This window comes from Falco naumanni, chromosome 6 (assembly GCF_017639655.2).
Source record: "Falco naumanni isolate bFalNau1 chromosome 6, bFalNau1.pat, whole genome shotgun sequence".
Taxonomy (NCBI): Eukaryota; Metazoa; Chordata; class Aves; order Falconiformes; family Falconidae; genus Falco; species Falco naumanni.
Genome location: NC_054059.1, coordinates 88,482,383 through 88,495,339, shown reverse-complemented (window position 1 = coordinate 88,495,339; position 12,957 = coordinate 88,482,383). Strand labels below are relative to the sequence as shown.

General features: G+C 47.5%; 1 long non-coding RNA gene across 1 annotated transcript in view; it reads right to left on the bottom strand.

Moving 5' to 3' along the window:
• LOC121090554 overlaps positions 1 to 12,957 on the bottom strand; it is a 73,608-nt gene that overhangs the window by 14,916 nt on the left and 45,735 nt on the right. Inside the window, exons 8-9 of the long non-coding RNA XR_005828611.1 lie at positions 7,770 to 7,916; positions 6,699 to 6,867 (exon numbers count right to left, since the gene is read on the bottom strand). This is a non-coding gene — a long non-coding RNA (uncharacterized LOC121090554). The remainder of the gene's footprint in view (positions 1 to 6,698; positions 6,868 to 7,769; positions 7,917 to 12,957) is intronic.

Genomic DNA, 12,957 nt, shown 5'->3' with positions numbered 1-12,957 from the left:
AGCCTGGGGCTGCGTGGCCGGGTTCGGGCTGCCTCGCTGAGCCCTGCGCGCCGTGCTGAGTCCTGCCTGCTGTCCCAGCTTCGCCGAGCCAAGGGCTCTGGCGGGGACCACACCGGCAATTGTGCAAGCCTGCTCGGCCGCAGATTTCCTCTGGCACCAGCAGCACAATAGCAGGCCTGTTGGTAAACAGGAATTGTTTCCCTGCCACAATAAGGCTCGGGATGAAATCATTCCCCGATACCAGGCAGCCTCGACGTGCCTCCTCCGCTCCCCACCCCGGTTTAGATGGTAGCGCCTTCCTGCTCCCTGGGGGCCTCGAGTCCCTCATAAAACACAACATAATAAAACAAAGTAATAATGGAATCCATATAAGGCTTGATGTCTTCATTGCTCCTTCGAAAAAGTGCCAAGGGAGCTTCGCCTGAATACGGGCAGCAGGTTCCCAGCGTCGGCAAGGGTTTTTTTAGGAGGAGGAAAGGACATTTTTCAAGCTCCGGATGCCAGTATCCATCTTGCCCATCCGCAGCTGTACACCTCCAGTGGCAAGACACAGGTAGTTACGGGAGATGGATCCCCGGGTCTGGCAGATATACACAGGGTTAAGCTCACCTTAGCACCTAGGGGCTGTGGGGAAGGGGATGGCTGCTGACAGCCCCACCGGGAGGGCTTCAGCCAGGGCTGGCCCACGCGCAGCTCCCCCCTTCCTGGTGGCATCGGGGACCATCAGGCTCTCGCAGAACATTTTGTGGTCGGGGTAATTGCATTGTGTTGTCTTAAAACTGCCGAGGCGTGGCCCTAAATAAAACCAGACCCCCGGCCCCACTCCAAGCCCAGCAGCCCCCAGCTCCCCGCGCACGCGGTCTGAGGCACGGCCCCGGCCGGCCTCCCTGCCCTGCTTTCCTTTCAGTCACAGGGTCATTAACAAATTTGTAATTGCATGGGGGGAGGGAAAGATAAACACATGATTTGGGACAAATATATGCATGTCATGAATATATATGTATATACACACGCACTCTTTCTCTCTCTCATATCTCTTATTTTTTGCTCACTGGTGTCCTAGGACCCAAATGCAACACTTCAGTTATTTGTGCTGGGAGTGCCAAAGGAACCTACCATTTATTTATACAGTTAAATCAGCTGCAGATGTGTGTGTGCTTTTTCCTTCATTCTTTCTTTCCTTCAGTGTTGGCATTTCTGACATCTCCCGTTTTGGGTTTTTTCCCCCCCTCTCTCATTCAATGAGGGCATCTGAAAAGCATTGGGACACTGCCCGCTGCTCCGTCCCTGGTCCTGTCCGCAGGGGCAGGCATCCCACATCACTCTCACAGGGCTGCACTCTCCTCCCGCCCCAAAGCAAGGGCTTGACAAATTAAGCCCTCAAATACCAGGAATCGAGGGGAAAAGGAAAGTTTCCTGCACCGCAGGAGCCCAGGAGAGCTGCCCTGGTGAAGGAAGAATCGCAGCGGAGATGCCGCAGCTCACCGCACCCGTGGGCATGCACCAGAGGAGCCAGGGACGGAGCATCGCACTGTTCCCTGAGACGCCCAGATAACTTTGGTCCCTAATTAACAAGCTTCCCCTCTCCATTTTCTTTTTTAAAGACATTATAAGTGACCTCTTCTTTTTGTTTTTTTTGGGGCAGAGAGAGCAGGGAGCACCTGCCTGAGCTGGGCTTTGGCAAAAGCTGGTGCCTTGGAGGGCTCACCCCCGCTGTCGCTGCGACTTGCTTGTATCAGCCTTGTTTGGTGGTTTGGATTTATCCCTGCGAAAACCAAGCTCAGTGTTAGGTAGGTGACACAGTGAAGCCAGAGATGCCCATTCAGTTTTCAGAAGTACTGGTTTTCATTCATCTCATTTTTCATTTTTCTTATTATTTCCCCCCCCCTCCCACCCCCATTGTCCTGCTTCTTTTCTTGAACCAAATTCTCCAGAGCAAGGTACCAGCCGCTCCAGGCAGCACACTAACAATCACCAGCAGAAATCAGGACAAACATGTTCTACCCCTTTTGGCAGGAGAATCTCTTTCTGCTTTACCTGGAAGACAGTCATCAAGGCTTAGCAGCCCCGGGAAGCAACTTAACACTAACTACAGCCAGAAAACACACGTCAGGGTTTTTTTGGCAGGAGACTGATTCAGAAGACTTAGAACCTAAGAAGGTTTCTTAGGATCTATCTGAATGCTTAAATGATGTGATAGAAGCATTTAGGAGATAGGAGTATTAGCAAATGATGATTCAATGATTCATTTTTAAACTTTCAGATGTACCTAAAGCTGATGTTCACATGCTGAAAGCCCCCTCGCTGTCAGAGAGCTGGAGGGTGAGCGATGCCATGGGTGTGGGGTGCTGGCTGCACCCCGGGGGCTGCTCCCGACAACCCCATTCACCCCACCGAGGCAGCCTGGCCACTTTTTAAAGCCAAAGATCATTACTCCAAGGGCTTTTCCAAGCATTACTTGCAGAAATCCTCTGGTCACGACATCACTGAGGCAGTCTCTTTGAATTCACCATACATGTATGTATGGATAACATGGTTGCTCTGATTTGCTTTGTAGCAATTATCCACTACAAATGTTATCTAATCTGGCTCATCCTATATTACCTGCAAAGATACAATACCTATAAAGCAGTTTCATATATACATGTGTATATATGCAGAACCTCAGAATGTACTTAAATATGTATATTTATTATATTTTGTTATGTACCTACATTATATAGATTTTTCTTTTTTATGTTTTGTATGTTTATCTCATAAAAATGGTCAGAAGCCTAAGCATATATGCATATGTATGCATGCATACAGAGGTATAACATGTATATTCAACAATATGCAGTGTGCCTATAAATATGTACATATGTACACATACAGGCATATATATACACACAGATTTACACACACGCATACACATGTATATGTATGTATGTATGTGTATCTATCTATATGCATGGGCACATGCTGGGTTTATAAAGACGACTGACTACCAGAACACTTTTCCACGGCACGCCGAGTCCCACGATACAGACTACAAGGCTTCCCAACAGCTCCCAGGCTGGACCTGTAAGCAAGTCCACTTAGGCATAACAGCATTCCCCCTCCTACACATTATGAGCTGCTTTCATTAAAATTCAACACTTCTTTTAAGAAGCTTTTCTTGCAGACACTACTCACAAGCCCGGTTTCTCTCCTGCTTTCAAGAAAGCAACACTCTACCTGGGGCAAGGGCAGCGTAACCAGACCGGGTTTGGTTAGTCGGTACCCAGCACTGATGCCTGGCTTTATTGCATTGAGCTGGCATCCCCAGAAGACCTGAAATGTTTTTAAAATTGTCCCTAAAATGACTTTTTATGCCTTATTCTCCAGCAGGCACATTGCAAACAGCACGCAGGTTCCCCCAGGTTCCACCCGGCCGACTAAACTCTGTATTTTTTGTGAGTTTTCCATGTCTAAACCAGCTTGTCTGCTAGCTGCTGAGGGCCTTGCTCTGCAGCGCTTTGGCACCTTCCCGGCGCGGGCTGTGCTCCGGCCGCCTGCCTCACTGCTGGGGAAAGTGCCGGCAGCTGGTGGGGAAAGGGGCCCGGGCTGCGGCGCTGCAAGGCGCTGCAGTGCCATTTTGAATTAAAATATTTATTCCTGACATTTTGCGAGAGGGGAAGGTAAAAAAAAAAAAAAAAAAAAAAAAAAAAAAAGCAAAAGCTGGCTGTAATTCAAAGTCTCTGCAAAGTCACTGGGAATCTTCCAAAAGCCTTCAGTGAGAGCAGGACTAACTCCCCCCATATATACATAAAATTTGTTGTCTTTTGCATATCAAAGTGGTGAAGCCTCTGCTCTCTTCAGTTATTGCTTTAAAATGTGCTATACAGAGAGCCTTATCTCTCCAGAAAAAACGAAAAGGCTTTGACAAGGAAGACCAGCTCAGATGCTGAGACAAACTTGGCCACGTTCCTGCAGCGAAAGCAACGCCAATAAAGATGTGGGCTGGTCTCTAGATGCTGTCGATAATGCAATTTGGACGGTTGTTCGAAAACTCTCGCTACGTCCCTGTTGTTGTTTACAGTAATAAACCCTTCATCATCCCCTCCTCTCCACCCTCGCGCCCCCTCCTACGCGTGCAAGGACGCCATATCACTGCCAGGGTGCGAGGGGCTGAGATGGCTCCGTATTTCTCCCAGCCACAGTAGCAGATACTAAAGAATCTACAAAAGCAAGAAAAATGAAGTTGGCGAAAGGAAAATCTTCCCAGCCCACGTTGCCTGTTGAACTGAGCAGCTGCACTCAACTCCCAGTTCCACCTTCACCTCTACAGACAAGGCTCTGTAGACCAGCTACGACTCTACCTACGAGGAAATTTCTGTGGATTTTTCTGCAGCCCTCCTCCTTTCTAGGGAGCTGCTCACTGGTGCCTGTGTACCCTCTTAGTACATTAATTCTGCTGGAAATCTGGTCAATAATTAGGCTGATGAGACAACCTATTAAAAGGACCTAAGTGCAGCCAGGTCACCCACTCCACCACGAACTTCTGACCAGACGAAGTGATAAAAGTCAATGACCCCTATCCCCCAAATCCTCTTTTCACGGCAATCTGAGCATATGTTGCTCCAAATAGAAGCAAGGAACCCGTGTCAGAAAAAGGCACATTTATAAAGTGGGGGTTTAGGACAGGATTGAAGCGAAGTGTTAGTGCTGGAGGGGGGGTGGGGCTGCTGGTCTTGCCGGTCTGGCCGTGTTGGGCTGCATGGTGGAGATCAACAGAGCGGTGAGACAGGAGCAGCAGATGCTTCCCCCCAAAAGTCACTCATCTATTCATATATACATGGACACGCACGCACATATAAAACCCCACTGTGAATCCACAAAACCCCAAGGATGCACACGGGCTGATCTTCATTAGCATTTGCACAGAACCCCCCCACTTCCTTCTCTTGTTTCTGGACACTGAAAAACAACAGCGGTTTTTTGCAGCTTCTTGAAATATTTTCAGCATGTGTTGGCCCAGCTTTGCTGGCCCAGCTTTCCCGTGCACCTTGGGAATTATGGAAATGCTGAAGACTGATGGAGCTGCCGGGGAGAGCGGTGGCACGGTTATGCCCAGGCCAGCAAACAGAAGAGCGTTTCCAGCGTACGCTGAAAATTCAGATTCTGTCCAAGTCTTTGGAGAGCAGATGTCAATTATGAATCACATGATTACTCTGCCATATTTTTCCTGGTTATGCTCATTGACTTAGATAAGGTATCATTTTTCACCTACAAAATATGTTGCATATACAATAAATAATATGCACAGTACCATAATAAATATTCAGTATATATGGTGTGTGCATTATAGTGGTCCTGGTAGAGTTATAGCAGAACAGTCAAGGCTGAATTGGCATTTTCATTATGAAGGCTGATAATTCAAGATCAGTAGCAAAAGACAATGAAATACCATCTGCTCGCACGCAAACAGCTTTTACAGAGGGGGTTTAAGGTCTTGATGCAAGCAGTTCTGCATAGAGGGCAAAACCGAGAGAGCTCCTGAGACACTGTCTCTCACTGTCAAAACTCTCCACCCCATTTTGTTCCTACTTAGACAGCAGTTGATGCTTTTCCTAAATCTCCAGCTTCTGGAGCCAGAAGATATTGTGAGCATCAGTGTCCTCACAGGAGATATAAAGGAGTATTTTCTAAACTTTCTCCCACAATAGAAAAGCTTCCAAATGCAAACTCTGCAACTCAATGACCAACCTACAGATGGGGTTAAATAGTTTTCTCTGCCACACTTGGAATTCTCCACACTGAGGATGAGAAAGGGGCGCTCAGCTCTCGCTGAAGGACAGAAGGGTTTGGGCTGGGGCCAGCGCCGACCCCTCCCAGTGGTACCAACAAGTTCACTGACCGGCATTAGGTCTGCATCTACTCCCTTACAGTAGCCCCTGGGGCTAGTTCAGGTCTGGCACGTTACATACTTCCAAAAATCTGGCCTTTTTGTACAGAAAATTCTTGTTTCTCTAACTACTGCTGCCTCTTCGGTGCCATTTCTGCCATAGCTTGTATGTGACAGCTCGACCAGAACTCAACGAAATACTCCCCACCCAACGAACTACTCCTCACTCAGCCATATGGCTGGTTTACACAAAGCCCTCACAGCCTTTTTGGTAGCCGCAGGCTGACCCTCACATCCCTGCTCCCCACCTGATGGCCGCGGCACCAGGCGGAGGTTTGCACAGCCACGGCCCCATCTCAGTGGGAAGTTTCTGGAGCACCGTCAGGTCGGAGGGGCTCGGAAGGGGGCTGGCTGGACCCAGGTGAGCGCCCGTGCTGGGGGCTGGGGGGAGGCTGTGCTTTCCGCCAGAGGGTGTGAAAGAACTAGTGGGAGGTCTGGTGGTAGGTGGCAACCTCTTCTTTCAGCACAGCTGCTTGCAGAGGGCATGTCTGTTTACACCTTGAACTAATCACAGTGACAACCAGCAGCGAAAACCTGGATGTGGGGAAATCCATGGGAATTTTGCCCAGACTTTTCCCTTGAGCTGTTACACTTGTGGTTTGAACGCTGAACTGGCGTTTCTTCCAGTACGTGGTACCTTTCCCTCCAACAACAAAATTCATGCCCATTTTTTAGCTCACACCCAGCAGGCACCTAAGCATCTTCCCGGTCCCAGTGCAAGTACCAGACAGCGGCGCTGCAGGGTGTAACCACAGGTACACCAAGGACCCACCTATGACTGCGAAACTCCTCGCTGCCCATCCTGGCACATCCAACAGGTGAGTCTGCCCCAGTTTTGCAATCCTCTCCTTCGCTGGCTGGCTCCATATTGATGATAAGTATTATTCGCACATCATCGCAGCCTCAGTTCGGCAGCTCTTCGAGCCTGTTTCCAAAAGAAGCTGTCACAGACAATAAACACCAAAGTAACCCCACTTCCAATTTAATTGTTTTCTCAAAATATCACTAGCAATTAGACTATATTAGCAACAGATTGTTTGCAGTAGCTCATTCTCTAAGTCAAAACTGGTTTCTTTCTCTTTTACAATCACACAAAACATCTGAAACTAGAAAGTACCTAGTTTTTTGGGGTTTTTTTTCAGAGTCAGAATCAAGTAAACAACCAACATTACATCTACAAAACCCAAAGTGTCCAGAAAATGCAGGAGAAAAATATGGAATGGCTAGAATTTTTTTTCTGTTTACAAATTTATTGTGAATTTTTTAAGAAAATACAGTGACAGCATTGCCTGCAGTACAGTGGGGAATGACAGTCAACAAATAAAACTAAAGGACTGTGCAATAAATAAATACGAGGCTAATATAACATGTTTGTAGAGGGCTGATCAGTCTTAAATCCTCTGCCTAAGGCTGACTTTTACAATAAACAAACCACGCCTTGATGCTTTTCTCTATCTACGCTGGGTGAGCCCATTTATTTACGGTTGGGCTCACCTTCTTCCCCACACACGCACTTTTTGCCCATCTCAGATTTCTCCCCCCCCTTTTTTTTTTTAAAAAAAAAACCACAATCAAAACGCAAGCAGAGTGTAACGCTGCCCAGAGGTAAGGTACACCTACTCTCTTGCTGACGTGGCACCTGGGCTTTACCAAGACGTGCTGGTCAGTAGAGCCAAAGCCCGTGCAACCCTGCGCCGAGGGCAGCCAGCTGCCTCGTTATTCCCTACGCACGCTCTTCGCCCAAGGGAGCTGTGCCACGCGTGCCAAAATGTGTCCTATGGTGCCCTCGGGGATTTTTTCCCCGAGGCCGGCTTAGCCAAGTGACGGCACATCTTTTTATTACCTTTGGTGGAAAACACGAGCCCTTTCTGTTAAGCAGTGCTGCACGGTCGAAGGGTCTTGGAGGGCTCCAGACAAGCATCTGCAGAACTGTCTCTGGCTCAGCGGCTGTGATCACGGGCTAGGTAATTTGTTTGATTAGAGCATCCGTCTGAGACAAAGAAAGTGTAGTGGAGTGAGTCAGGCTCTGGTCTCATTTACAGGTCTGGAGATGCAGGGAGAAGCTATTACAAGTGACCTGTGACCTGGCCCACCCTCAGGTGAAACGGCTTTGCCCAGTCGCCTCCTGTTAGCCTCAGCCAAATGATAGGCTTCGGGAAGCCCAGGACGCAGCGACGGGTCAGCAGACAGACAATATCAGACCCACGGGCCCAGCCCCGAGCTATGCAGATGCAAAAGCAGATGATTTTTTTTATTTTATTTTATTTTTTTTTTTTTTAAATAAAATGGTTTTCAAACTTATTATGGTGATAGTGTTACTTACAACAAATCTGTCTGCAGTTTCGGGGCTGCAGAGATAAAAGCCCTCGGGAAAAATGTCAGTGGCTTGAGTTTATTTATATGTAAGGTAACCATGAAAAATGTCGGCGTACCACTAATTGTAGGGCATATTTATTCTGCACAAGTTGTTTTCCACATTAGCACAGTTGTTAAAATGCAGTTTTGCCTCAGGAATATTATAACTTTATCTTCCGTAATTATAAATGTGGATGTTGCTGGGGTACTATATACATTGAAGAGGAAACGTAAGAAATGGGCACTGCAAGGAGGAAAACAAACATAATTAAAAATGTAATGTAGTAATTATATGAAACATACTTGGGAAGCGGAGACCCACGGATAAGCTAGCAAAGCAGCTACGGTGCGTTAGATCCTGGTTTTAGATTTGTATGCCTTCTCACTTCACATTTCTCCCACGGTCTTCTGCTCAAACCAGCTAACAAGGACCAGTTGGCAAGGCAAGCATTTATGTGCAGCAGCACATCATTCTGCGCTGGGCAGAATACACTACATTGTAGTGTAAGAGCAATTTTACTATGAGCAACTAAAGCCAGAAGCCTGGGATGCACAGCATATTGTAGTTATCATACTGCAAATGTTTAGGGAACAACAGTATAAGAGCATCTTCTGATAGGATAGGGAACATTTTAATTAAATATCCAGTATCACGCAAAATACCTAATGTCACTGATGAAATCATAACTCTGCATGCATGAAGCAGAGGGCAGTAAGGGTCGTTGACCTGCTGTGCGTTACAGGTAACACACAAGGTGCACAGACACCTATTTCCTTAAGAAACACCTGGTAGATCAAATGCAGAATTTTCCTTGTGGTGCTGAGAGCCAAAATTCAGATGCAATTTGCTCATCTGGAGTAAATGCCTGGCTGGCTTGCCCAGGAGCCAAGGTTTTCTGACGAGGGCTATACCTGAGAGCGGGGCTGCAGTGACGTGAGCGTGCACATCCCATCGCTTCCACCTCTCCCTTGGGGGCAGCTGCACCCCAGGCACACTGCCTGCACGACACACGAACAGCACATGCACACACAGACGTACCTACACTGGGACCAAGAATCTGTTTCTTTCCCAGGGGAGGGGGCGTTTAATGGCGCATGAAAGCACGTAAAGCACATGGTAGCATTTCAAGGCTTTTGGGTTTTGTTTTACTGATTCCTGACTTTTATACCAAACTGTGGATCATGCCATCCTGAGTGTAAAAGCCAGGTAGCACCAGATTTCCACTACTATCTGGGCAGGGCCAAGTAGAAGCAGATTTATTACACCCCTACTATTCACCTATGTGGATTAGCAAAAGCTCTGTAACGTGGGCATTATTAGAAACTGTTCAGGTATAAACAAGCCTGACAAGTTCGGTATGGTCTGCAGGTTTGTCAACCAAAATCCTGGAGCATTTGCTTCTGGCTCCCCCTTGAACACCCTGTCCCATCTCTCATCTACCACAGCCGCCTTTTTATTCTTTTTTTTCCCCTCCGAGGGTACTTACTGCCCTCTAAAGGCTCCTCATACTCCAGTGTCCTTTCTCTCTCCACTGCGTCTCCCTTCCCCCCCCCCCCGCCCATCCCTTTTTACCCCTCTGGGTTTTGGCAATCTCCTGGTCTGCTGAGCAGTGCAACGAAACACTCCACCCTCTCCCACTTTTTCCCTCAGCGACGTCTGCGGCCACCCAGAAAGCTGGGCAGCGAGGTACCTGAGCGTCCATCAGCAAAACAACGAGAGGGTCTCCATGGAAAGACTTGGACTTCCACCTGCCCGATCGGCCTACGTTATTTTTTTTCTGAAATGAGATGCTCCAGCTCATATTTGTGCTCCTTCCCATTTCTTCCAAACACGTTTATCAGCCTGCAGAGCTCCAGTCCTGCTGCTGCTGCCCCCAGACCTAACAACACGGAGTCCCCACCGCTGATGACAACCAGCAACAGGCATACCTCTCCAGCTGCTTCACATCGCAGACCTCCCCAAAGCGCAGCCCCCTCGCAGACCTCCCCAAAGCGCAGCCCCCCCCCCCCCAGAGTCATCACCTCAAAGGGCTGGAGGGTATTTCCAGGGGTCACCAGTCCCTTCCCTGGCCCACGGCACCTGTGTCATTCCTGACAGATGCTTATCTGTGGGGTTTTAAGTCCTTCAGTGCTGGAGACGATGCCACCTCCCCAGGCAGTCTCGCAGTACATCACCGTCCTTATCACAAGAAGGTTTTAACCTGAATCTTCCTTACTGCAATTTAGGCCCATTACTTCTTGCCCTATCTGCAAGAGGCGTGGAGAACCGATTATTCCTTTCCTTTTTTGCAGCAGTCCTTCACGTTTCTGAGGATTGTTTTGTTTGCTGAGACACTTCTCTGCACCGAAAGCACTGTCTGAGAAGAGGTTTATCTCCCCATCACTGAAACCGGCATACTGGCAGCTATAACGTCCACCAGCGGTGCTTCTATTGTAAATTCACTTTGCAAAATGAACGGAAAACTGAAATGAAACCTCACTGAAAAGCTCACGTTACGGGAATTTATATTCCCTTTTTACTGTCCCTTAAAATACAAACAAGACTGTTTTTGACTTAGGTGTAATTGAAATGAAAATAAGAAGACATAGCTTTGCCAAGTGCCAGTGCTGAATACTCATCATTTAGGACCCCTGAAATTATCATCTGGGCTTAAAAATAATAACATTTCAGCGATGCATGCGAAGCTCTTCATAACTGCCATCTGGGCTAGGTTCTCCAAGAGCTTGAGCTGGGCTTCTACTCACCTCAGTCAACTATTCATGCACCAGAAAATTAGATGTCTTGTCCATCTGCTGTGGGCTAATGGCTACGGAAAAGCCGACACATCTATTTAAGGTGGCATAAATGACTCCCTGGAAATGTCTGTCTTTCTCCTAAGAGGGTGCCTAGGCATTAAAGGCTTTCAGAACAATAAATCATACTGGAGCAGCTTATATTTCCATAGACTTTCTCCCCAGCGAAGCAGCCTCCTCTCCGTCGGTATGCTTGCTCAGCTCAGACAAAAGCTGAGATTCTCACATCATCTCACATCTCCAAGGCCTTTAATAAAGGCGACAAACATCAAAACACCCACGATGAATTCACCGGCAGGTTAACAACTTCTACAGGAAGCTGTATGTCTGATTGCTTTAGAGTAATTCGGGCCAAAAAAACCCCAAACCCGCCACGTTCACTGCAATGGTGCTGTAAGCACCTCACAGATGTCATCAACTCAGGGCAATGCTCCTGCTGAGGAGCAGCCTGACAGGTATTTTTCGGCTTCTGCAGGCACCTTCTGCTTGCTGCGGAGTTTTAGAAGCTGCAACTTTTCTAACCTGAAGCTGCCTACGTTTCAGAAGAGAACAGGCTGTACATCTGCTTGATTGATGCCCAACCTTTCGGGTGACTTCTGGGACCGAGCCTTTTTCCATGAAGCACTGAGTTAGTGTACGCCACCTGCTCCCGAGTGCGGTGGGCAAGCTTGGCAGACATTTAAAGGTATCTCTTTCAGCGGGCTTTTGAGGCCAGATAATTTTGAGGCCACAGGTCTGACCCAAGGTCCTTGCCTTGGGACAAAGGTAAAAAGCACGGAGAAAAAGTGGATATGGTTCCCACCTACCTCCATCGGGGGGAACCAAGGAAACAATGAACTAAGCTCAATAATTATGACGCTGACAGTGGCTGAGTATAGGAAACAGGGCACATCATACTCATACAGAAAAATCTTTCCCCTGATATTCCATTTTGAAAAACAGCAACCTACTGCTTCTGAGGTTATAGTCAGGTGGCCGTACTTACTAATCACCAGTGAACATATCTGCATGACCTCGTCCGCTTGCTTTCTAAGCCAATTTGTATCATCTCTTCCAATGCGTACAACATTGCTGGCCCCTTATGGAGCCCCATAAGTCCCATCCAAAGTGCCCTATTTTGACCAAAAGTGCATTCAATGACCTCTAAATCTCTCCTTGCTTTCATCAGCTCAAGTAGTAGGGTGCACTTGTCCTCTTAATGAAGTCAAAATGACAACAAGAGACTCTTACAGCAAAGTGACAGAACTCTGGCAGTTACTGTTAGTGAAAGCCTCTTAAAATATGTCCAGTCATTCCAAAGTGAAGCCACGTTCGAGCTTAGCAATCTGCTCCTGGGCTTTCCACAATGTTAGTATTAGTCAGATCAATCAGATTTTTTTGCCTCAACAGACTTCCTTGCTCCAAAACCAAGCTGGAAAGTCTTCTTGGGCAATACTTTTTTTTTTTTGGTCGTATTTCTTTATGCTGTGTTGTCAGGATGCAGGATGCCAAAGTGAACATGAAATGGTTCAAAAGGTACCGCTTGGATTCAAGATTTCCCTGTTTTATCAAGAAAAATCCACCGGGGGACCTGCTGAAGCAAGAGGCTAAGGGGGAACAACAGTTGTGCTGAGCTGGGAGTGTCCGAGCCAGGTCCACACAGCCCCTTGGCTATGGGGGTACTCGGGCAGGGCTGGTAATTTGCTGCGTGAGGTAGGAATAAAATAACCAGCTTTGCTTTTCATGGCCGTACTGCACCCCTTGAAACCCACCCCAACAAGTGAAAAGCTTTGGATACATTGCCATCCAATAACTGCCTCCTGCTCGGTGAGGAGTGAAGCTTTTCCTTCCCTTTCTTCCCTCTCCTCCACAACAAATTCTCACTAGGATTTTTTTTTCCACTA